Raw genomic sequence first — 26635 nt, forward strand, 5'->3', positions numbered from 1 at the left:
CATAGACCCTGCCTCTAGAGACACTACTGTAGCCTCTTCACCCTCCATAGACCCTGCCTCTAGAGACACTACTGTAGCCTCCACCCTCCAGACCCTGCCTCTAGAGACACTACTGTAGCCTCCTCACCCTCCATAGACCCTGCCTCTAGAGACACTACTGTAGCCTCTTCACCCTCCATAGACCCTGCCTCTAGAGACACTACTGTAGCCTCCTCACCCTCCATAGACCCTGCCTCTAGAGACACTACTGTAGCCTCCTCACCCTCCATAGACCCTGCCTCTAGAGACACTACTGTAGCCTCCATAGACCCTGCCTCTAGAGACACTACTGTAGCCTCCTCACCCTCCATAGACCCTGCCTCTAGAGACACTACTGTAGCCTCTTCACCCTCCATAGACCCTGCCTCTAGAGACACTACTGTAGCCTCCTCACCCTCCATAGACCCTGCCTCTAGAGACACTACTGTAGCCTCTTCACCCTCCATAGACCCTGCCTCTAGAGACACTACTGTAGCCTCCTCACCCTCCATAGACCCTGCCTCTAGAGACACTACTGTAGCCTCCTCACCCTCCATAGACCCTGCCTCTAGAGACACTACTGTAGCCTCCTCACCCTCCATAGACCCTGCCTCTAGAGACACTACTGTAGCCTCCTCACCCTCCATAGACCCTGCCTCTAGAGACACTACTGTAGCCTCCTCACCCTCCATAGACCCTGCCTCTAGAGACACTACTGTAGCCTCTTCACCCTCCATAGACCCTGCCTCTAGAGACACTACTGTAGCCTCCTCACCCTCCATAGACCCTGCCTCTAGAGACACTACTGTAGCCTCCTCACCCTCCATAGACCCTGCCTCTAGAGACACTACTGTAGCCTCCTCACCCTCCATAGACCCTGCCCCTAGAGACACTACTGTAGCCTCCTCACCCTCCATAGACCCTGCCTCTAGAGACACTACTGTAGCCTCCTCACCCTCCATAGACCCTGCCCCTAGAGACACTACTGTAGCCTCCTCACCCTCCATAGACCCTGCCTCTAGAGACACTACTGTAGCCTCCTCACCCTCCATAGACCCTGCCTCTAGAGACACTACTGTAGCCTCCTCACCCTCCATAGACCCTGCCCCTAGAGACACTACTGTAGCCTCCTCACCCTCCATAGACCCTGCCTCTAGAGACACTACTGTAGCCTCCATAGACCCTGCCTCTAGAGACACTACTGTAGCCTCCATAGACCCTGCCTCTAGAGACACTACTGTAGCCTCATCACCCTCCATAGACCCTGCCTCTAGAGACACTACTGTAGCCTCCATAGACCCTGCCTCTAGAGACACTACTGTAGCCTCCATAGACCCTGCCTCTAGAGACACTACTGTAGCCTCCTCACCCTCCATAGACCCTGCCTCTAGAGACACTACTGTAGCCTCCTCACCCTCCATAGACCCTGCCTCTAGAGACACTACTGTAGCCTCCATAGACCCTGCCTCTAGAGACACTACTGTAGCCTCCATAGACCCTGCCTCTAGAGACACTACTGTAGCCTCCATAGACCCTGCCTCTAGAGACACTACTGTAGCCTCCTCACCCTCCATAGACCCTGCCTCTAGAGACACTACTGTAGCCTCCTCACCCTTCATAGACCCTGCCTCTAGAGACACTACTGTAGCCTCCTCACCCTCCATAGACCCTGCCTCTAGAGACACTACTGTAGCCTCCTCACCCTCCATAGACCCTGCCTCTAGAGACACTACTGTAGCCTCCATAGACCCTGCCTCTAGAGACACTACTGTAGCCTCCTCACCCTCCATAGACCCTGCCTCTAGAGACACTACTATAGCCTCCTCACCCTCCATAGACCCTGCCTCTAGAGACACTACTGTAGCCTCCTCACCCTCCATAGACCCTGCCTCTAGAGACACTACTGTAGCCTCATCACTGTCCATAGACCCTGCCCCTAGAGACATTACTGTTAACACTACTGTAGCCTCCTCACCCTTCATAGACCCTGCCCCTAGAGACACTACTGTAGCCTCCTCACCCTCCATAGACCCTGCCTCTAGAGACACTACTGTAGCCTCCTCACCCTCCATAGACCCTGCCCCTAGAGACACTACTGTAGCCTCCATAGACCCTGCCTCTAGAGACACTACTGTTAACACTACTGTAGCCTCCTCACCCTTCATAGACCCTGCCCCTAGAGACACTACTGTAGCCTCCTCACCCTCCATAGACCCTGCCTCTAGAGACACTACTGTAGCCTCATCACCCTCCATAGACCCTGCCTCTAGAGACACTACTGTAGCCTCATCACTGTCCATAGACCCTGCCCCTAGAGACATTACTGTTAACACTACTGTAGCCTCCTCACCCTTCATAGACCCTGCCCCTAGAGACACTACTGTAGCCTCCTCACCCTCCATAGACCCTGCCCCTAGAGACACTACTGTAGCCTCCTCACCCTCCATAGACCCTGCCTCTAGAGACACTACTGTAGCCTCCATAGACCCTGCCTCTAGAGACACTACTGTAGCCTCCATAGACCCTGTCTCTAGAGACACTACTGTAGCCTCCTCACCCTCCATAGACCCTGCCCCTAGAGACACTACTGTAGCCTCCTCACCCTCCATAGACCCTGCCTCTAGAGACACTACTGTAGCCTCCATAGACCCTGCCTCTAGAGACACTACTGTAGCCTCATCACCCTCCATAGACCCTGCCTCTAGAGACACTACTGTAGCCTCCTCACCCTCCATAGACCCTGCCCCTAGAGACACTACTGTAGCCTCCTCACCCTCCATAGACCCTGCCTCTAGAGACACTACTGTAGCCTCCATAGACCCTGCCTCTAGAGACACTACTGTAGCCTCCTCACCCTCCATAGACCCTGCCTCTAGAGACACTACTGTAGCCTCCATAGACCCTGCCTCTAGAGACACTACTGTAGCCTCCTCACCCTCCATAGACCCTGCCTCTAGAGACACTACTGTAGCCTCCTCACCCTCCATAGACTGATAATCAATAGTATACCACCAATCAATAGTATACTGATAATCAATAGTATACCACCAATCAATAGTATACCGATAATCAATAGTATACCACCAATCAATAGTATACTGATAATCAATAGTATACCACTAATCAATAGTATACTGATAATCAATAGTATACTGATAACCAATCAATAGTATACTGATAATCAATAGTATACTGATAATCAATAGTATACTGATAATCAATAGTATACCATAATCAATAGTATACTGATAATCAATAGTATACTGATAATCAATAGTATACTGATAATCAATAGTATACTGATAATCAATAGTATACTGATAATCAATAGTATACTGATAATCAATAGTATACTGATAATCAATAGTATACTGATAATCAATAGTATACTGATAATCAATAATATACTGATAATCAATAGTATACTGATAATCAATAGTATACTGATAATCAATAGTATACTGATAATCAATAATATACTGATAATCAATAGTATACTGATAATCAATAGTATACTGATAATCAATAGTATACTGCTAATTAAACTCAGAGATTTGATTGGTCAGTCAACATTGTGCACGTATGGATGAGTCAAGCTCATGTACTGTACGTTGTTTCCACAACGCTTGAGGCATAATCGAATAATAATTCACCATAATAATTGCAGTTGCATTAATAAGCACATGAACAAGCAGAAAGAGACAGAGGAGAAAGAGAAAAGATTTGTTGAGCTAAACATGCAAACGAGTAGAAGGACCCAAACCAAGGATAATATCAGTAAGCTAGAGCCAGCGAGGACGCTGTGAGATCCCCTCTCCCTCTCATGTGAAACCCCCTCTCCCTCTCCTGTGAGATCCCCTCTCCTGTGAGATCACCCCCCCTGTGAGATCCCCTCTCCTGTGTGATCACCCCCCCGTGAGATCACCCCCCTCTGAGATCCCCTCTCCTGTGATATCCCCCCCTGTGAGATCCCCTCTCCTGTGATATCCCCCCCCCCTGTGAGATCCCCTCTCCTGTGAGATCCCCTCTCCTGTGAGGTCCCCTCTCCTGTGAGATCCCCCTGTGAGATCCCCCCCCCCCTGAGATCCCCTCTCCTGTGAGATCACCCCCCCCTGAGATCCCCTCTCCTGTGAGATCCCCTCTCCTGTGAGATCCCCTCTCCTGTGAGATCCCCTCTCCTGTGAGATCACCCCCCCGAGATCCCCTCTCCTGTAAGATCACCCCCCTATGAGATCCCCTCTCCTCTGAGATCCCCTCTCCCGTGAGATCCCCTCTCCCGCGAGATCCCCTCTCCCGCGAGATCACCCCGCCCCCTGTGAGATCCCCTGTGAGATCCCCTCTCCCGTGAGATCCCCTCTCCCGTGAGATCCCCTCTCCCGTGAGATCCTCTCTCCTGTCCTCCCATGTTCTGAGCTAGTGCCTGTCTGCCAAATGGAATCTCCTCATCTCAATCTCCCTGACTCATCCGGAGGAGATTCATCCTCTCAGCTCACACTTCTGGTAGATACTGAAGCCAGCCAGCAATCAACTTGGTAGGGAGTGTCTGACTGGCTGGCTGGCTGGCTGCCTGGCTGGCTGGCTGCCTGCCTGGCTAGCTGCCTGCCTGGCTGGCTAGCTGCCTGCCTGGCTGGCTGGTGTAGATTGATTTGGCAGAAATGAGAGAGTTCTTTCTGTTTGTAATCTTGATAAAACTAAGCAATGACTGTGGAGTGCCAGAACGGGAGCAGTTGTCTTTATACATGCATTGTTGTTATAAGCAGACAAAGCACAAGTCCTTTCAGTCATCTGCACAATGAGCTGCCATGCAGTGAGTAGTTTATCAGGCAGAGGGTGGGAAACCAGCCATCGCTGGTTCCAGTCCCCCACTAGCTGGTCCCAGTCCCCCACTAGCTGGTCCCAGTCCCCCACTAGCTGGTCCCAGTCCCTCACTAGCTGGTCCCAGTCCCCCACTAGCTGGTCCCAGTCCCCCACTAGCTGGTCCCAGTCCCCCACTAGCTGGTCCCAGTCACTCACTAGCTGGTCCCAGTCCCTCACTAGCTGGTCCCAGTCCCTCACTAGCTGGTCCCAGTCCCCCACTAGCTGGTCCCAGTCCCCCACTAGCTGGTCCCAGTCCCCCACTAGCTGGTCCCAGTCCCCCACTAGCTGGTCCCAGTCCCCCACTAGCTGGTCCCAGTCCCCCACTAGCTGGTCCCAGTCCCCCACTAGCTGGTCCCAGTCTCTCACTAGCTGGTCCCAGTCCCCCACTAGCTGGTCCCAGTCCCCCACTAGCTGGTCCCAGTCCCCCACTAGCTGGTCCCAGTCACTCACTAGCTGGTCCCAGTCACTCACTAGCTGGTCCCAGTCACTCACTAGCTGGTCCCAGTCACTCACTAGCTGGTCCCAGTCCCTCACTAGCTGGTCATATTCACTCACTAGCTGGTCCCAGTCCCCCACTGGCTGGTCCCAGTCCCTCACTGGCTGGTCATATTCACTCACTAGCTGGTCCCAGTCCCCCACTATCTGGTCATATTCACTCACTAGCTGGTCCCAGTCCCCCACTAGCTGGTCCCAGTCCCCCACTAGCTGGTCCCAGTCCCCCACTAGCTGGTCCCAGTCACTCACTAGCTGGTCCCAGTCACTCACTAGCTGGTCCCAGTCACTCACTAGCTGGTCCCAGTCCCCCACTATCTGGTCATATTCACTCACTAGCTGGTCCCAGTCCCCCACTAGCTGGTCCCAGTCCCCCACTAGCTGGTCCCAGTCCCCCACTAGCTGGTTCCAGTCCCTCACTGGCTGGTCCCAGTCCCCCACTAGCTGGTCCCAGTCCCCCACTAGCTGGTCCCAGTCCCCCACTGGCTGGTTCCAGTCCCTCACTGGCTGGTCCCAGTCCCTCACTAGCTGGTCATATTCACTCACTAGCTGGTCCCAGTCCCCCACTGGCTGGTCCCAGTCCCTCACTAGCTGGTCATATTCACTCACTAGCTGGTCCCAGTCCCTCACTAGCTGGTCATATTCACTCACTAGCTGGTCCCAGTCCCTCACTGGCTGGTCATATTCACTCACTAGCTGGTCCCAGTCCCTCACTGGCTGGTCATATTCACTCACTAGCTGGTCCCAGTCCCTCACTGGCTGGTCATATTCACTCACTAGCTGGTCCCAGTCCCTCACTGGCTGGTCCCAGTCATTCACTAGCTGGTCATAGTCCCTCACTAGCTGGTCCCAGTCCCTCACTAGCTGGTCATATTCACTCACTAGCTGGTCACAGTCACTAAGTAGCTGGTCACATTCATTCACTAGCTGGTCACAATCACTCACTAGCTGGTCCCAGTCACTCACTAGCTGGTCCCAGTCATTCACTAGCTGGTCCCAGTCCCTCACTAGCTTGTCACATTCACTCACTAGCTGGTCCCAGTCACTTACTAGCTGGTCCCAGTCCCTCACTAGCTGGTCACAGTCACTAAGTAGCTGGTCACAATCACTCACTAGCTGGTCCCAGTCACTCACTAGCTGGTCACAGTCACTAAGTAGCTGGTCACATTCATTCACTAGCTGGTTACAATCACTCACTAGCTGGTCCCAGTCACTCACTAGCTGGTCACATTCATTCACTAGCTGGTCCCAATCACTCACTAGCTGGTCCCAGTCACTCACTAGCTGGTCCCAGTCACTCACTAGCTGGTCCCAGTCACTCACTAGCTGGTCACAGTCACTAAGTAGCTGGTCACAGTCACTAAGTAGCTGGTCACATTCATTCACTAGCTGGTCACAATCACTCACTAGCTGGTCCCAGTCACTCACTAGCTGGTCCCAGTCACTCACTAGCTGGTCACAGTCACTAAGTAGCTGGTCACAATCACTCACTAGCTGGTCCCAGTCACTCACTAGCTGGTTACAGTCACTAAGTAGCTGGTCACATTCATTCACTAGCTGGTCACAATCACTCACTAGCTGGTCCCAGTCACTCACTAGCTGGTCCCAGTCACTCACTAGCTGGTCACATTCATTCACTAGCTGTTCACAAGCACTCACTAGCTGGTCCCAGTCACTCACTAGCTGGTCCCAGTCACTCACTAGCTGGTCACAGTCACTAAGTAGCTGGTCCCAGTCACTCACTAGCTGGTCACAGTCACTAAGTAGCTCACATTCATTCACTAGCTGGTCACAATCACTCACTAGCTGGTCCCAGTCACTCACTAGCTGGTCCCAGTCACTCACTAGCTGGTCACAGTCACTAAGTAGCTGGTCACAATCACTCACTAGCTGGTCCCAGTCACTCACTAGCTGGTCCCAGTCACTCACTAGCTGGTCCCAGTCACTCACTAGCTGGTCCCAGTCACTCATTAGCTGGTCCCAGTCACTCACTAGCTGGTCCCAGTCACTCACTAGCTGGTCCCAGTCACTCACTAGCTGGTCACAGTCACTCACTAGCTGGTCACAGTCACTAAGTAGCTGGTCACATTCAGTTACCATCAGATGAAGGTTTAACATATATATCTATATATATATCTATATACTACCATTCATTTATATGGGTTACCATCAGATGAATGTTTAATATCTATATATTTATATATATCTCCATCCTACCATTAGTTTATATGGGTTACCATCAGATGAAGGTTTAATATTGATACCGAGACGAGTCCCGTGACACTTGTGGGGGGTCGTAGTGCAAAACAGACAACAACATCGGTTTGTTAGAGTCTTCCCATAGTGGTCATTGGATAATAGGCTAACCGTTCAGACGCTAGACGGTTTGTTAGAGTCTTCCCATAGTGGTCATTGGATAATAGGCTAACCGTTCAGACGCTACAGACAGTTTTTGTGAGAAGAGTTTTGGGACGTGTCTTGGTCTGACAAACACTGCTGTATCTCAGCCACCGTCCACCACAGATGCAGAAGGCTGATGTGGGCTGATAGGGGCTGATGTGGGCTGATGTGGGCTGATGTGGGCTGATGTGGACTGATAGGGGCTGATGTGGGCTGATGTGGGCTGATGTGGTAGATTGAGACTGATGTGGGCTGATGTGGGCTGATGTGGGCTGATGTAGGCTGATGTGGTAGATTGAGACTGATATGGGCTGATGTGGGCTGATGTGGGCTGATGTGGTAGATTGAGACTGATATGGGCTGATGTGGGCTGATATGGGCTGATGTGGGCTGATGTGGGCTGATGTGGTAGATTGAGACTGATATGGGCTGATGTGGGCTGATGTGGGTTGATGTGGTAGATTGAGACTGATATGGGCTGATGTGGGTTGATATGGGCTGATGTGGGCTGATATGGGCTGATGTGGTAGATTGAGACTGATATGGGCTGATGTGGGCTGATGTGGGCTGATGTGGGCTGATATGGGCTGATGTGGTAGATTGAGACTGATGTGGGCTGATGTGAGCTGATGTGGGCTGATGTGGGCTGATGTGAGCTGATGTGGGCTGATGTGGGCTGATGTGGGCTGATATGGGCTGATGTGGTAGATTGAGACTGATGTGGGCTGATGTGGGCTGATGTGGGCTGATGTGGGCTGATGTGGGCTGATGTGGTAGATTGAGATTGATGTGGGCTGATGTGGGCTGATGTGGGCTGATGTGGGCTGATGTGGGCTGATGTGGTAGATTGAGACTGATGTGGGCTGATGTGGGCTGATGTGGGCTGATGTGGGCTGATATGGGCTGATGTGGTAGATTGAGACTGATGTAGGCTGATGTGGGCTGATGTGGGCTGATGTGGGCTGATGTGGTAGATTGAGACTGATGTGGGCTGATGTGGGCTGATGTGGGCTGATGTGGGCTGATGTGGTAGATTGAGACTGATATGGGCTGATGTGGGCTGATATGGGCTGATGTAGGCTGATGTGGTAGATTGAGACTGATATGGGCTGATGTGGGCTGATGTGGGCTGATGTGGTAGATTGAGACTGATATGGGCTGATGTGGGTTGATATGGGCTGATGTGGGCTGATATGGGCTGATGTGGTAGATTGAGACTGATATGGGCTGATGTGGGCTGATGTGGGCTGATGTGGGCTGATATGGGCTGATGTGGTAGATTGAGACTGATGTGGGCTGATGTGAGCTGATGTGGGCTGATGTGGGCTGATGTGAGCTGATGTGAGCTGATGTGGGCTGATGTGGGCTGATGTGGGCTGATGTGGTAGATTGAGACTGATGTGGGCTGATGTGGGCTGATGTGGGCTGATGTGGGCTGATGTGGTAGATTGAGATTGATGTGGGCTGATGTGGGCTGATGTGGGCTGATGTGGGCTGATATAGGCTGATGTGGGCTGATGTGGGCTGATGTGGGCTGATGTGAGCTGATGTGAGCTGATGTGGGCTGATGTGGGCTGATGTGGGCTGATGTGGGCTGATGTGGGCTGATGTGGTAGATTGAGACTGATGTGGGCTGATGTGAGCTGATGTGGGCTGATGTGGGCTGATGTGGGCTGATGTGGGCTGATATGGGCTGATGTGGTAGATTGAGACTGATGTGGGCTGATGTGGGCTGATGTGGGCTGATGTGGGCTGATATGGGCTGATGTGGTAGATTGAGACTGATGTAGGCTGATGTGGGCTGATGTGGGCTGATGTGGGCTGATGTGGTAGATTGAGACTGATGTGGGCTGATGTGGGCTGATGTGGGCTGATGTGGGCTGATGTGGGCTGATGTGGGCTGATGTGGTAGATTGAGACTGATATGGGCTGATGTGGGCTGATATGGGCTGATGTGGTAGATTGAGACTGATATGGGCTGATGTGGGCTGATGTGGGCTGATGTGGGCTGATGTGGTAGATTGAGACTGATATGGGCTGATGTGGGCTGATATGGGCTGATGTGGTAGATTGAGACTGATGTGGGCTGATGTGGGCTGATGTGGTAGATTGAGACTGATATGGGCTGATGTGGGCTGATATGGGCTGATGTGGTAGATTGAGACTGATATGGGCTGATGTGGGCTGATGTAGGCTGATGTGGGCTGATGTGGGCTGATGTGGGCTGATGTGGGCTGATGTGGGCTGATGTGGTAGATTGAGACTGATATGGGCTGATGTGGTAGATTGAGACTGATATGGGCTGATGTGGTAGATTGAGACTGATATGGGCTGATGTGGTAGATTGAGACTGATATGGGCTGATGTGGGCTGATGTGGTAGATTAAGACTGATATGGGCTGATGTGGGCTGATGTGGGCTGATGTGGGCTGATGTGGGCTGATGTGGGCTGATATGGGCTGATGTGGTAGATTGAGACTGATGTGGGCTGATGTGGGCTGATGTGGGCTGATGTGGGCTGATATGGGCTGATGTGGTAGATTGAGACTGATGTAGGCTGATGTGGGCTGATGTGGGCTGATGTGGGCTGATGTGGTAGATTGAGACTGATGTGGGCTGATGTGGGCTGATGTGGGCTGATGTGGGCTGATGTGGGCTGATGTGGTAGATTGAGACTGATATGGGCTGATGTGGGCTGATATGGGCTGATGTGGTAGATTGAGACTGATATGGGCTGATGTGGGCTGATGTGGGCTGATGTGGGCTGATGTGGTAGATTGAGACTGATATGGGCTGATGTGGGCTGATATGGGCTGATGTGGTAGATTGAGACTGATGTGGGCTGATGTGGGCTGATGTGGTAGATTGAGACTGATATGGGCTGATGTGGGCTGATATGGGCTGATGTGGTAGATTGAGACTGATATGGGCTGATGTGGGCTGATGTAGGCTGATGTGGGCTGATGTGGGCTGATGTGGGCTGATGTGGGCTGATGTGGGCTGATGTGGTAGATTGAGACTGATATGGGCTGATGTGGTAGATTGAGACTGATATGGGCTGATGTGGTAGATTGAGACTGATATGGGCTGATGTGGTAGATTGAGACTGATATGGGCTGATGTGGGCTGATGTGGTAGATTAAGACTGATATGGGCTGATGTGGGCTGATGTAGGCTGATGTGGGCTGATGTGGGCTGATGTGGGCTGATGTGGGCTGATGTGGGCTGATATGGGCTGATGTGGTAGATTGAGACTGATGTGGGCTGATGTGGGCTGATGTGGTAGATTGAGACTGATATGGGCTGATGTGGTAGATTGAGACTGATATGGGCTGATGTGGTAGATTGAGACTGATATGGGCTGATGTGGGCTGATGTAGGCTGATGTGGGCTGATGTGGGCTGATGTGGGCTGATATGGGCTGATGTGGTAGATTGAGACTGATGTGGGCTGATGTGGGCTGATGTGGTAGATTGAGACTGATGTGGGCTGATGTGGGCTGATGTGGTAGATTGAGACTGATATGGGCTGATGTGGTAGATTGAGACTGATATGGGCTGATGTGGTAGATTGAGACTGATATGGGCTGATGTGGTAGATTGAGACTGATATGGGCTGATGTGGTAGATTGAGACTGATATGGGCTGATGTGGGCTGATGTGGTAGATTGAGACTGATATGGGCTGATGTGGTAGATTGAGACTGATATGGGCTGATGTGGTAGATTGAGACTGATATGGGCTGATGTGGTAGATTGAGACTGATATGGGCTGATGTGGTAGATTGAGACTGATGTGGGCTGATGTGGGCTGATGTGGGCTGATGTGGGCTGATGTGGGCTGATGTAGGCTGATGTGGGCTGATGTGGTAGATTGAGACTGATGTGGGCTGATGTGGGCTGATGTGGGCTGATGTGGTAGATTGAGACTGATATGGGCTGATGTGGTAGATTGAGACTGATGTGGGCTGATGTGGTAGATTGAGACTGATATGGGCTGATGTGGTAGATGAGACTGATATGGGCTGATGTGGTAGATTGAGACTGATGTGGGCTGATGTGGGCTGATGTGGGCTGATATGGGCTGATGTGGTAGATTGAGACTGATATGGGCTGATGTGGTAGATTGAGACTGATATGGGCTGATGTGGTAGATTGAGACTGATATGGGCTGATGTGGTAGATTGAGACTGATATGGGCTGATGTGGTAGATTGAGACTGATATGGGCTGATGTGGTAGATTGAGACTGATGTGGGCTGATGTGGGCTGATGTGGTAGATTGAGACTGATATGGGCTGATGTGGTAGATTGAGACTGATATGGGCTGATGTGGTAGATTGAGACTGATATGGGCTGATGTGGTAGATTGAGACTGATGTGGGCTGATGTGGGCTGATGTGGGCTGATATGGCTGATGTTGTAGATTGAGACTGATATGGGCTGATGTGGTAGATTGAGACTGATATGGGCTGATGTGGGCTGATGTGGGCTGATGTGGGCTGATATGGGCTGATGTGGTAGATTGAGACTGATATGGGCTGATGTGGGCTGATGTGGGCTGATATGGGCTGATGTGGTAGATTGAGACTGATGTGGGCTGATGTGAGCTGATGTGGGCTGATGTGGGCTGATGTGAGCTGATGTGGGCTGATGTGGGCTGATGTGGGCTGATATGGGCTGATGTGGTAGATTGAGACTGATGTGGGCTGATGTGGGCTGATGTGGGCTGATGTGGGCTGATGTGGGCTGATGTGGGCTGATGTGGTAGATTGAGATTGATGTGGGCTGATGTGGGCTGATGTGGGCTGATGTGGGCTGATGTGGTAGATTGAGACTGATGTGGGCTGATGTGGGCTGATGTGGGCTGATGTGGGCTGATGTGGGCTGATGTGGTAGATTGAGACTGATGTAGGCTGATGTGGGCTGATGTGGGCTGATGTGGGCTGATGTGGTAGATTGAGACTGATGTGGGCTGATGTGGGCTGATGTGGGCTGATGTGGGCTGATGTGGGCTGATGTGGTAGATTGAGACTGATATGGGCTGATGTGGGCTGATATGGGCTGATGTGGGCTGATGTAGGCTGATGTGGTAGATTGAGACTGATATGGGCTGATGTGGGCTGATGTGGGCTGATGTGGTAGATTGAGACTGATATGGGCTGATGTGGGTTGATATGGGCTGATGTGGGCTGATATGGGCTGATGTGGTAGATTGAGACTGATATGGGCTGATGTGGGCTGATGTGGGCTGATATGGGCTGATGTGGTAGATTGAGACTGATGTGGGCTGATGTGAGCTGATGTGGGCTGATGTGGGCTGATGTGAGCTGATGTGAGCTGATGTGGGCTGATGTGGGCTGATGTGGGCTGATGTGGTAGATTGAGACTGATGTGGGCTGATGTGGGCTGATGTGGGCTGATGTGGGCTGATGTGGTAGATTGAGATTGATGTGGGCTGATGTGGGCTGATGTGGGCTGATGTGGGCTGATATAGGCTGATGTGGGCTGATGTGGGCTGATGTGGGCTGATGTGAGCTGATGTGAGCTGATGTGGGCTGATGTGGGCTGATGTGGGCTGATGTGGGCTGATGTGGGCTGATGTGGGCTGATGTGGTAGATTGAGACTGATGTGGGCTGATGTGGGCTGATGTGGGCTGATGTGGGCTGATATGGGCTGATGTGGTAGATTGAGACTGATGTAGGCTGATGTGGGCTGATGTGGGCTGATGTGGGCTGATGTGGTAGATTGAGACTGATGTGGGCTGATGTGGGCTGATGTGGGCTGATGTGGGCTGATGTGGTAGATTGAGACTGATATGGGCTGATGTGGGCTGATATGGGCTGATGTGGGCTGATGTAGGCTGATGTGGTAGATTGAGACTGATATGGGCTGATGTGGGCTGATGTGGGCTGATGTGGTAGATTGAGACTGATATGGGCTGATGTGGGTTGATATGGGCTGATGTGGGCTGATATGGGCTGATGTGGTAGATTGAGACTGATATGGGCTGATGTGGGCTGATGTGGGCTGATGTGGGCTGATATGGGCTGATGTGGTAGATTGAGACTGATGTGGGCTGATGTGAGCTGATGTGGGCTGATGTGGGCTGATGTGAGCTGATGTGAGCTGATGTGGGCTGATGTGGGCTGATGTGGGCTGATGTGGTAGATTGAGACTGATGTGGGCTGATGTGGGCTGATGTGGGCTGATGTGGGCTGATGTGGTAGATTGAGATTGATGTGGGCTGATGTGGGCTGATGTGGGCTGATGTGGGCTGATATAGGCTGATGTGGGCTGATGTGGGCTGATGTGGGCTGATGTGAGCTGATGTGAGCTGATGTGGGCTGATGTGGGCTGATGTGGGCTGATGTGGGCTGATGTGGTAGATTGAGACTGATGTGGGCTGATGTGAGCTGATGTGGGCTGATGTGGGCTGATGTGGGCTGATGTGGGCTGATATGGGCTGATGTGGTAGATTGAGACTGATGTGGGCTGATGTGGGCTGATGTGGGGCTGATGTGGGCTGATATGGGCTGATGTGGTAGATTGAGACTGATGTGGGCTGATGTGGGCTGATGTGGGCTGATGTGGGCTGATGTGGGCTGATGTGGTAGATTGAGACTGATGGGGCTGATGTGGGCTGATGTGGGACTGATGTGGGCTGATGTGGGCTGATGTGGGCTGATGTGGTAGATTGAGACTGATATGGGCTGATGTGGGCTGATATGGGCTGATGTGGTAGATTGAGACTGATATGGGCTGATGTGGGCTGATGTGGGCTGATGTGGGCTGATGTGGTAGATTGAGACTGATATGGGCTGATGTGGGCTGATATGGGCTGATGTGGTAGATTGAGACTGATATGGGCTGATGTGGGCTGATGTGGCTGATGTGGGCTGATGTGGGCTGATGTGGGCTGATGTGGGACTGATGTGGGCTGATGTGGTAGATTGAGACTGATATGGGCTGATGTGGTAGATTGAGACTGATATGGGCTGATGTGGTAGATTGAGACTGATATGGGCTGATGTGGTAGATTGAGACTGATATGGGCTGATGTGGGCTGATGTGGTAGATTGAGACTGATATGGGCTGATGTGGGCTGATGTGGGCTGATGTGGGCTGATGTGGGCTGATGTGGGCTGATGTGGGCTGATATGGGCTGATGTGGTAGATTGAGACTGATGTGGGCTGATGTGGGCTGATGTGGTAGATTGAGACTGATATGGGCTGATGTGGTAGATTGAGACTGATATGGGCTGATGTGGTAGATTGAGACTGATATGGGCTGATGTGGGCTGATGTAGGCTGATGTGGGCTGATGTGGGCTGATGTGGGCTGATATGGGCTGATGTGGTAGATTGAGACTGATGTGGGCTGATGTGGGCTGATGTGGTAGATTGAGACTGATGTGGGCTGATGTGGGCTGATGTGGTAGATTGAGACTGATATGGGCTGATGTGGTAGATTGAGACTGATATGGGCTGATGTGGTAGATTGAGACTGATATGGGCTGATGTGGTAGATTGAGACTGATATGGGCTGATGTGGTAGATTGAGACTGATATGGGCTGATGTGGGCTGATGTGGTAGATTGAGACTGATATGGGCTGATGTGGTAGATTGAGACTGATATGGGCTGATGTGGTAGATTGAGACTGATATGGGCTGATGTGGGCTGATGTGGTAGATTGAGACTGATATGGGCTGATGTGGGCTGATGATGTGGGCTGATGTGGGCTGATGTGGGCTGATTGAGCTGATATGGGCTGATGTGGTAGATTGAGACTGATGTGGGCTGATGTGGGCTGATGTGGTAGATTGAGACTGATATGGGCTGATGTGGTAGATTGAGACTGATATGGGCTGATGTGGTAGATTGAGACTGATATGGGCTGATGTGGGCTGATGATAGGCTGATGGGGCTGATGTGGGCTGATGTGGGCTGATATGGGCTGATGTGGTAGATTGAGACTGAGACTGATGTGGGCTGATGTGGTAGATTGAGACTGATGTGGGCTGATGTGGGCTGATGTGGTAGATTGAGACTGATATGGGCTGATGTGGTAGATTGAGACTGATATGGGCTGATGTGGTAGATTGAGACTGATATGGGCTGATGTGGTAGATTGAGACTGATATGGGCTGATGTGGTAGATTGAGACTGATATGGGCTGATGTGGGCTGATGTGGTAGATTGAGACTGATATGGGCTGATGTGGTAGATTGAGACTGATATGGGCTGATGTGGTAGATTGAGACTGATATGGGCTGATGTGGTAGATTGAGACTGATATGGGCTGATGTGGTAGATTGAGACTGATGTGGGCTGATGTGGGCTGATGTGGGCTGATGTGGGCTGATGTGGGCTGATGTGGGCTGATGTGGTAGATTGAGACTGATGTGGGCTGATGTGGGCTGATGTGGGCTGATGTGGTAGATTGAGACTGATATGGGCTGATGTGGTAGATTGAGACTGATGTGGGCTGATGTGGTAGATTGAGACTGATATGGGCTGATGTGGTAGATTGAGACTGATATGGGCTGATGTGGTAGATTGAGACTGATGTGGGCTGATGTGGGCTGATGTGGGCTGATATGGGCTGATGTGGTAGATTGAGACTGATATGGGCTGATGTGGTAGATTGAGACTGATATGGGCTGATGTGGTAGATTGAGACTGATATGGGCTGATGTGGTAGATTGAGACTGATATGGGCTGATGTGGTAGATTGAGACTGATATGGGCTGATGTGGTAGATTGAGACTGATGTGGGCTGATGTGGGCTGATGTGGTAGATTGAGACTGATATGGGCTGATGTGGTAGATTGAGACTGATATGGGCTGATGTGGTAGATTGAGACTGATATGGGCTGATGTGGTAGATTGAGACTGATGTGGGCTGATGTGGGCTGATGTGGGCTGATATGGCTGATGTTGTAGATTGAGACTGATATGGGCTGATGTGGTAGATTGAGACTGATATGGGCTGATGTGGGCTGATGTGGGCTGATGTGGGCTGATGTGGGCTGATATGGGCTGATGTGGTAGATTGAGACTGATATGGGCTGATGTGGTAGATTGAGACTGATATGGGCTGATGTGGTAGATTGAGACTGATGTGGGCTGATGAGCTGATGTGGGCTGATGTGGGCTGATGTGAGCTGATGTGGGCTGATGTGGGCTGATGTGGGCTGATATGGGCTGATGTGGTAGATTGAGACTGATGTGGGCTGATGTGGGCTGATGTGGGCTGATGTGGGCTGATGTGGGCTGATGTGGGCTGATGTGGTAGATTGAGATGATGTGGGCTGATGTGGGCTGATGTGGGCTGATGTGGGCTGATGTGGTAGATTGAGACTGATGTGGGCTGATGTGGGCTGATGTGGGCTGATGTGGGCTGATGTGGGCTGATGTGGTAGATTGAGACTGATGTGGGCTGATGTGGGCTGATGTGGGCTGATGTGGGCTGATGTGGTAGATTGAGACTGATGTGGGCTGATGTGGGCTGAGATGTGGGACTGATGTGGGCTGATGTGGTAGATTGAGACTGATATGGGCTGATGTGGGCTGATGTGGGCTGATGTGGTAGATTGAGACTGATATGGGCTGATGTGGGTTGATATGGGCTGATGTGGGCTGATATGGGCTGATGTGGGCTGATGTGGGCTGATATGGGCTGATGTGGTAGATTGAGACTGATGTGGGCTGATGTGAGCTGATGTGGGCTGATGTGAGCTGATGTGAGCTGATGTGGGCTGATGTGGGCTGATGTGGGCTGATGTGGTAGATTGAGACTGATGTGGGCTGATGTGGGCTGATGTGGGCTGATGTGGTAGATTGAGATTGATGTGGGCTGATGTGGGCTGATGTGGGCTGATGTGGGCTGATATAGGCTGATGTGGGCTGATGTGGGCTGATGTGGGCTGATGTGGCTGATGTGAGATGTGGGCTGATGTGGGCTGATGTGGGCTGATGTGGGCTGATGTGGGCTGATGTGGTAGATTGAGACTGATGTGGGCTGATGTGAGCTGATGTGGGCTGATGTGGGCTGATGTGGGCTGATGTGGGCTGATATGGGCTGATGTGGTAGATTGAGACTGATGTGGGCTGATGTGGGCTGATGTGGGCTGATGTGGGCTGATATGGGCTGATGTGGTAGATTGAGACTGATGTGGGCTGATGTGGGCTGATGTGGGCTGATGTGGGCTGATGTGGGCTGATGTGGTAGATTGAGACTGATGTGGGCTGATGTGGGCTGATGTGGGCTGATGTGGGCTGATGTGGGCTGATGTGGGCTGATGTGGGCTGATGTGGTAGATTGAGACTGATATGGGCTGATGTGGGCTGATATGGGCTGATGTGGTAGATTGAGACTGATATGGGCTGATGTGGGCTGATGTGGGCTGATGTGGGCTGATGTGGTAGATTGAGACTGATATGGGCTGATGTGGGCTGATATGGGCTGATGTGGTAGATTGAGACTGATGTGGGCTGATGTGGGCTGATGTGGTAGATTGAGACTGATATGGGCTGATGTGGGCTGATATGGGCTGATGTGGTAGATTGAGACTGATATGGGCTGATGTGGGCTGATGTAGGCTGATGTGGGCTGATGTGGGCTGATGTGGGCTGATGTGGGCTGATGTGGGCTGATGTGGTAGATTGAGACTGATATGGGCTGATGTGGTAGATTGAGACTGATATGGGCTGATGTGGTAGATTGAGACTGATATGGGCTGATGTGGTAGATTGAGACTGATATGGGCTGATGTGGGCTGATGTAGGCTGATGTGGGCTGATGTGGGCTGATGTGGGCTGATGTGGGCTGATGTGGGCTGATATGGGCTGATGTGGTAGATTGAGACTGATGTGGGCTGATGTGGGCTGATGTGGTAGATTGAGACTGATGTGGGCTGATGTGGTAGATTGAGACTGATATGGGCTGATGTGGTAGATTGAGACTGATATGGGCTGATGTGGTAGATTGAGACTGATATGGGCTGATGTGGGCTGATGTAGGCTGATGTGGGCTGATGTGGGCTGATGTGGGCTGATGTGGGCTGATATGGGCTGATGTGGTAGATTGAGACTGATGTGGGCTGATGTGGGCTGATGTGGTAGATTGAGACTGATGTGGGCTGATGTGGGCTGATGTGGTAGATTGAGACTGATATGGGCTGATGTGGTAGATTGAGACTGATATGGGCTGATGTGGTAGATTGAGACTGATATGGGCTGATGTGGTAGATTGAGACTGATATGGGCTGATGTGGTAGATTGAGACTGATATGGGCTGATGTGGGCTGATGTGGTAGATTGAGACTGATATGGGCTGATGTGGTAGATTGAGACTGATATGGGCTGATGTGGTAGATTGAGACTGATATGGGCTGATGTGGTAGATTGAGACTGATATGGGCTGATGTGGTAGATTGAGACTGATATGGGCTGATGTGGGCTGATGTAGGCTGATGTGGGCTGATGTGGGCTGATGTGGGCTGATGTGGGCTGATGTGGGCTGATGTGGTAGATTGAGACTGATGTGGGCTGATGTGGGCTGATGTGGTAGATTGAGACTGATATGGGCTGATGTGGTAGATTGAGACTGATGTGGGCTGATGTGGTAGATTGAGACTGATATGGGCTGATGTGGTAGATTGAGACTGATATGGGCTGATGTGGTAGATTGAGACTGATATGGGCTGATGTGGTAGATTGAGACTGATGTGGGCTGATGTGGGCTGATGTGGGCTGATATGGGCTGATGTGGTAGATTGAGACTGATATGGGCTGATGTGGTAGATTGAGACTGATATGGGCTGATGTGGTAGATTGAGACTGATATGGGCTGATGTGGTAGATTGAGACTGATATGGGCTGATGTGGTAGATTGAGACTGATATGGGCTGATGTGGTAGATTGAGACTGATGTGGGCTGATGTGGTAGATTGAGACTGATATGGGCTGATGTGGTAGATTGAGACTGATATGGGCTGATGTGGTAGATTGAGACTGATATGGGCTGATGTGGTGATTGAGACTGATGTGGGCTGATGATGTGGGCTGATATGGGCTGATGTGGTAGATTGAGACTGATATGGGCTGATGTGGTAGATTGAGACTGATATGGGCTGATGTGGTAGATTGAGACTGATGTGGGCTGATGTGGTAGATTGAGACTGATATGGGCTGATGTGGTAGATTGAGACTGATATGGGCTGATGTGGTAGATTGAGACTGATATGGGCTGATGTGGGCTGATGTGGGCTGATGTGGGCTGATGTGGGCTGATGTGGGCTGATGTGGTAGATTGAGACTGATATGGGCTGATGTGGTAGATTGAGACTGATATGGGCTGATGTGGTAGATTGAGACTGATATGGGCTGATGTGGGCTGAGATTGAGACTGATGATGGGCTGATGTGGGCTGATGTGGGCTGATGTGGGCTGATGTGGTAGATTGAGACTGATATGGGCTGATGTGGTAGATTGAGACTGATATGGGCTGATGTGGTAGATTGAGACTGATATGGGCTGATGTGGGCTGATGTGGGCTGATGTGGTAGATTGAGACTGATGTGGGCTGATGTGGGCTGATGTGGGCTGATGTGGTAGATTGAGACTGATGTGGGCTGATGTGGTAGATTGAGACTGATATGGGCTGATGTGGTAGATTGAGACTGATGTGGGCTGATGTGGGCTGATGTGGGCTGATGTGGGCTGATATGGGCTGATGTGGTAGATTGAGACTGATGTGGGCTGATGTGGGCTGATGTGGGCTGATGTGGGCTGATGTGGGCTGATGTGGTAGATTGAGACTGATGTGGGCTGATGTGGGCTGATGTGGTAGATTGAGACTGATGTGGCCTGATGTGGGCTGATGTGGTAGATTGAGACTGATATGGGCTGATGTGGGCTGATGTGGGCTGATGTGGGCTGATGTGGGCTGATGTGGGCTGATGTGGTAGATTGAGACTGATGTGGGCTGATGTGGGCTGATGTGGGCTGATGTGGGCTGATGTGGGCTGATGTGGTAGATTGAGACTGATGTGGGCTGATGTGGGCTGATGTGGGCTGATGTGGGCTGATGTGGGCTGATGTGGGCTGATGAGGTAGATTGAGACTGATATGGGCTGATGTGGGCTGATATGGGCTGATGTGGGCTGATGTGGGCTGATGTGGGCTGATGTGGGCTGATATGGGCTGATGTGGGCTGATGTGGGCTGATGTGGGCTGATGTGGGCTGATGTGAGCTGATGTGGGCTGATGTGGGCTGATATGGGCTGATGTGGGCTGATATGGGCTGATGTGGTAGATTGAGACTGATATGGGCTGATGTGGTAGATTGAGACTGATATGGGCTGATGTGGTAGATTGAGACTGATATGGGCTGATGTGGTAGATTGAGACTGATATGGGCTGATGTGGTAGATTGAGACTGATATGGGCTGATGTGGTAGAGTAGATTGAGACTGATATAGGCTGATGTGGTAGATTGAGACTGATATGGGCTGATGTGGGCTGATGTGGGCTGATGTGGGCTGATATGGGCTGATGTGGTAGATTGAGACTGATGTGGGCTGATGTGGGCTGATGTGGGCTGATGTGGGCTGATGTGGGCTGATGTGGTAGATTGAGACTGATATGGGCTGATGTGGTAGATTGAGACTGATATGGGCTGATGTGGTAGATTGAGACTGATATGGGCTGATGTGGGCTGATGTGGGCTGATGTGGGCTGATATGGGCTGATGTGGTAGATTGAGACTGATGTGGGCTGATGTGGGCTGATGTGGGCTGATGTGGGCTGATGTGGGCTGATATGGGCTGATGTGGTAGATTGAGACTGATGTGGGCTGATGTGGGCTGATGTGGACTGATGTGGGCTGATGTGGGCTGATGTGGTAGATTGAGACTGATATGGGCTGATGTGGTAGATTGAGACTGATGTGGGCTGATGTGGTAGATTGAGACTGATATGGGCTGATGTGGTAGATTGAGACTGATATGGGCTGATGTGGTAGATTGAGACTGATATGGGCTGATGTGGTAGATTGAGACTGATGTGGGCTGATGTGGGCTGATGTGGTAGATTGAGACTGATGTGGGCTGATGTGGACTGATGTGGGCTGATGTGGGCTGATGTGGGCTGATGTGGTAGATTGAGACTGATATGGGCTGATGTGGTAGATTGAGACTGATGTGGGCTGATGTGGTAGATTGAGACTGATATGGGCTGATGTGGTAGATTGAGACTGATATGGGCTGATGTGGTAGATTGAGACTGATATGGGCTGATGTGGTAGATTGAGACTGATATGGGCTGATGTGGTAGATTGAGACTGATATGGGCTGATGTGGTAGATTGAGACTGATATGGGCTGATGTGGTAGATTGAGACTGATATGGGCTGATGTGGTAGATTGAGACTGATATGGGCTGATGTGGTAGATTGAGACTGATATGGGCTGATGTGGTAGATTGAGACTGATATGGGCTGATGTGGTAGATTGAGACTGATATGGGCTGATGTGGTAGATTGAGACTGATATGGGCTGATGTGGTAGATTGAGACTGATATGGGCTGATGTGGTAGATTGAGACTGATATGGGCTGATGTGGTAGATTGAGACTGATATGGGCTGATGTGGTAGATTGAGACTGATGTGGGCTGATGTGGTAGATTGAGACTGATGTGGGCTGATGTGGTAGATTGAGACTGATATGGGCTGATGTGGTAGATTGAGACTGATATGGGCTGATGTGGTAGATTGAGACTGATATGGGATGATGTGGTAGATTGAGACTGATATGGGCTGATGTGGTAGATTGAGACTGATATGGGCTGATGTGGTAGATTGAGACTGATATGGGCTGATGTGGTAGATTGAGACTGATATGGGCTGATGTGGTAGATTGAGACTGATATGGGCTGATGTGGTAGATTGAGACTGATATGGGCTGATGTGGTAGATTGAGACTGATATGGGCTGATGTGGTAGATTGAGACTGATATGGGCTGATGTGGTAGATTGAGACTGATATGGGCTGATGTGGTAGATTGAGACTGATGAGGGCTGATATGGGCTGATGTGGTAGATTGAGACTGATGTGGGCTGATGTGGGCTGATGTGGGCTGATGTGGGCTGATGTGGGCTGATGTGGGCTGATGTGAGCTGATGTGGGCTGATGTGGGCTGATATGGGCTGATGTGGGCTGATATGGGCTGATGTGGTAGATTGAGACTGATATGGGCTGATGTGGTAGATTGAGACTGATATGGGCTGATGTGGTAGATTGAGACTGATATGGGCTGATGTGGTAGATTGAGACTGATATGGGCTGATGTGGTAGATTGAGACTGATATGGGCTGATGTGGTAGAGTAGATTGAGACTGATATAGGCTGATGTGGTAGATTGAGACTGATATGGGCTGATGTGGGCTGATGTGGGCTGATGTGGGCTGATATGGGCTGATGTGGTAGATTGAGACTGATGTGGGCTGATGTGGGCTGATGTGGGCTGATGTGGGCTGATGTGGGCTGATGTGGTAGATTGAGACTGATATGGGCTGATGTGGTAGATTGAGACTGATATGGGCTGATGTGGTAGATTGAGACTGATATGGGCTGATGTGGGCTGATGTGGGCTGATGTGGGCTGATGTGGGCTGATATGGGCTGATGTGGTAGATTGAGACTGATGTGGGCTGATGTGGGCTGATGTGGGCTGATGTGGGCTGATGTGGACTGATATGGGCTGATGTGGTAGATTGAGACTGATGTGGGCTGATGTGGGCTGATGTGGACTGATGTGGGCTGATGTGGGCTGATGTGGTAGATTGAGACTGATATGGGCTGATGTGGTAGATTGAGACTGATGTGGGCTGATGTGGTAGATTGAGACTGATATGGGCTGATGTGGTAGATTGAGACTGATATGGGCTGATGTGGTAGATTGAGACTGATATGGGCTGATGTGGTAGATTGAGACTGATGTGGGCTGATGTGGGCTGATGTGGTAGATTGAGACTGATGTGGGCTGATGTGGTAGATGTGGACTGATGTGGGCTGATGTGGGCTGATGTGGTAGATTGAGACTGATATGGGCTGATGTGGTAGATTGAGACTGATGTGGGCTGATGTGGTAGATTGAGACTGATATGGGCTGATGTGGTAGATTGAGACTGATATGGGCTGATGTGGTAGATTGAGACTGATATGGGCTGATGTGGTAGATTGAGACTGATGTGGGCTGATGTGGGCTGATGTGGTAGATTGAGACTGATGTGGGCTGATGTGGGCTGATGTGGACTGATGTGGGCTGATGTGGGCTGATGTGGTAGATTGAGACTGATATGGGCTGATGTGGTAGATTGAGACTGATGTGGGCTGATGTGGTAGATTGAGACTGATATGGGCTGATGTGGTAGATTGAGACTGATATGGGCTGATGTGGTAGATTGAGACTGATATGGGCTGATGTGGTAGATTGAGACTGATATGGGCTGATGTGGTAGATTGAGACTGATATGGGCTGATGTGGTAGATTGAGACTGATATGGGCTGATGTGGTAGATTGAGACTGATATGGGCTGATGTGGTAGATTGAGACTGATATGGGCTGATGTGGTAGATTGAGACTGATATGGGCTGATGTGGTAGATTGAGACTGATATGGGCTGATGTGGTAGATTGAGACTGATATGGGCTGATGTGGTAGATTGAGACTGATATGGGCTGATGTGGTAGATTGAGACTGATATGGGCTGATGTGGTAGATTGAGACTGATGTGGGCTGATGTGGTAGATTGAGACTGATGTGGGCTGATGTGGTAGATTGAGACTGATGTGGGCTGATGTGGTAGATTGAGACTGATATGGGCTGATGTGGTAGATTGAGACTGATATGGGCTGATGTGGTAGATTGAGACTGATATGGGCTGATGTGGTAGATTGAGACTGATATGGGCTGATGTGGTAGATTGAGACTGATATGGGCTGATGTGGTAGATTGAGACTGATATGGGCTGATGTGGTAGATTGAGACTGATATGGGCTGATGTGGTAGATTGAGACTGATATGGGCTGATGTGGTAGATTGAGACTGATATGGGCTGATGTGGTAGATTGAGACTGATATGGGCTGATGTGGTAGATTGAGACTGATATGGGCTGATGTGGTAGATTGAGACTGATATGGGCTGATGTGGTAGATTGAGACTGATATGGGCTGATGTGGTAGATTGAGACTGATATGGGCTGATGTGGTAGATTGAGACTGATGTGGGCTGATATGGGCTGATGTGGTAGATTAAGACTGATGTGGGCTGATGTGGGCTGATGTGGGCTGATGTGGGCTGATGTGGGCTGATGTGGTAGATTGAGACTGATGTGGGCTGATGTGGGCTGATGTGGTAGATTGAGACTGATGTGGCCTGATGTGGTAGATTGAGACTGATATGGGCTGATGTGGGCTGATGTGGGCTGATGTGGGCTGATGTGGGCTGATGTGGGCTGATATGGGCTGATGTGGGCTGATGTGGGCTGATGTGGTAGATTGAGACTGATATGGGCTGATGTGGTAGATTGAGACTGATATGGGCTGATGTGGTAGATTGAGACTGATATGGGCTGATGTGGTAGATTGAGACTGATATGGGCTGATGTGGTAGATTGAGACTGATATGGGCTGATGTGGTAGATTGAGACTGATATGGGCTGATGTGGTAGATTGAGACTGATATGGGCTGATGTGGGCTGATGTGGGCTGATGTGGGCTGATGTGGGCTGATATGGGCTGATGTGGTAGATTGAGACTGATGTGGGCTGATGTGGGCTGATGTGGGCTGATGTGGGCTGATGTGGTAGATTGAGACTGATATGGGCTGATGTGGTAGATTGAGACTGATATGGGCTGATGTGGTAGATTGAGACTGATATGGGCTGATGTGGGCTGATGTGGGCTGATGTGGGCTGATATGGGCTGATGTGGTAGATTGAGACTGATGTGGGCTGATGTGGGCTGATGTGGGCTGATGTGGGCTGATGTGGGCTGATGTGGGCTGATGTGGTAGATTGAGACTGATGTGGGCTGATGTGGGCTGATGTGGACTGATGTGGACTGATATGGGCTGATGTGGTAGATTGAGACTGATATGGGCTGATGTGGTAGATTGAGACTGATATGGGCTGATGTGGTAGATTGAGACTGATGTGGGCTGATGTGGGCTGATGTGGTAGATTGAGACTGATGTGGGCTGATGTGGGCTGATGTGGACTGATGTGGGCTGATGTGGGCTGATGTGGTAGATTGAGACTGATATGGGCTGATGTGGTAGATTGAGACTGATGTGGGCTGATGTGGTAGATTGAGACTGATATGGGCTGATGTGGGCTGATATGGGCTGATGTGGTAGATTGAGACTGATGTGGGCTGATGTGGTAGATGTGAGACTGATGTGGGCTGATGTGGTAGATTGAGACTGATATGGGCTGATGTGGTAGATTGAGACTGATGTGGGCTGATGTGGTAGATTGAGACTGATATGGGCTGATGTGGTAGATTGAGACTGATATGGGCTGATGTGGTAGATTGAGACTGATGTGGGCTGATGTGGTAGATTGAGACTGATGTGGGCTGATGTGGACTGATGTGGGCTGATGTGGGCTGATGTGGTAGATTGAGACTGATATGGGCTGATGTGGTAGATTGAGACTGATATGGGCTGATGTGGTAGATTGAGACTGATATGGGCTGATGTGGTAGATTGAGACTGATATGGGCTGATGTGGTAGATTGAGACTGATATGGGCTGATGTGGTAGATTGAGACTGATATGGGCTGATGTGGTAGATTGAGACT

The 26635-nt window shown here is 50.8% G+C and overlaps 1 protein-coding gene across 1 annotated transcript in view; it reads right to left on the reverse strand.

Moving 5' to 3' along the window:
* The window catches only part of LOC124044307 (ras-associated and pleckstrin homology domains-containing protein 1-like), a 204739-nt gene that overhangs the window by 53477 nt on the left and 124627 nt on the right, over positions 1-26635 (reverse strand).

This window comes from Oncorhynchus gorbuscha, linkage group LG09 (genome assembly GCF_021184085.1).
Source record: "Oncorhynchus gorbuscha isolate QuinsamMale2020 ecotype Even-year linkage group LG09, OgorEven_v1.0, whole genome shotgun sequence".
In the NCBI taxonomy this organism is placed as follows: Eukaryota; Metazoa; Chordata; class Actinopteri; order Salmoniformes; family Salmonidae; genus Oncorhynchus; species Oncorhynchus gorbuscha.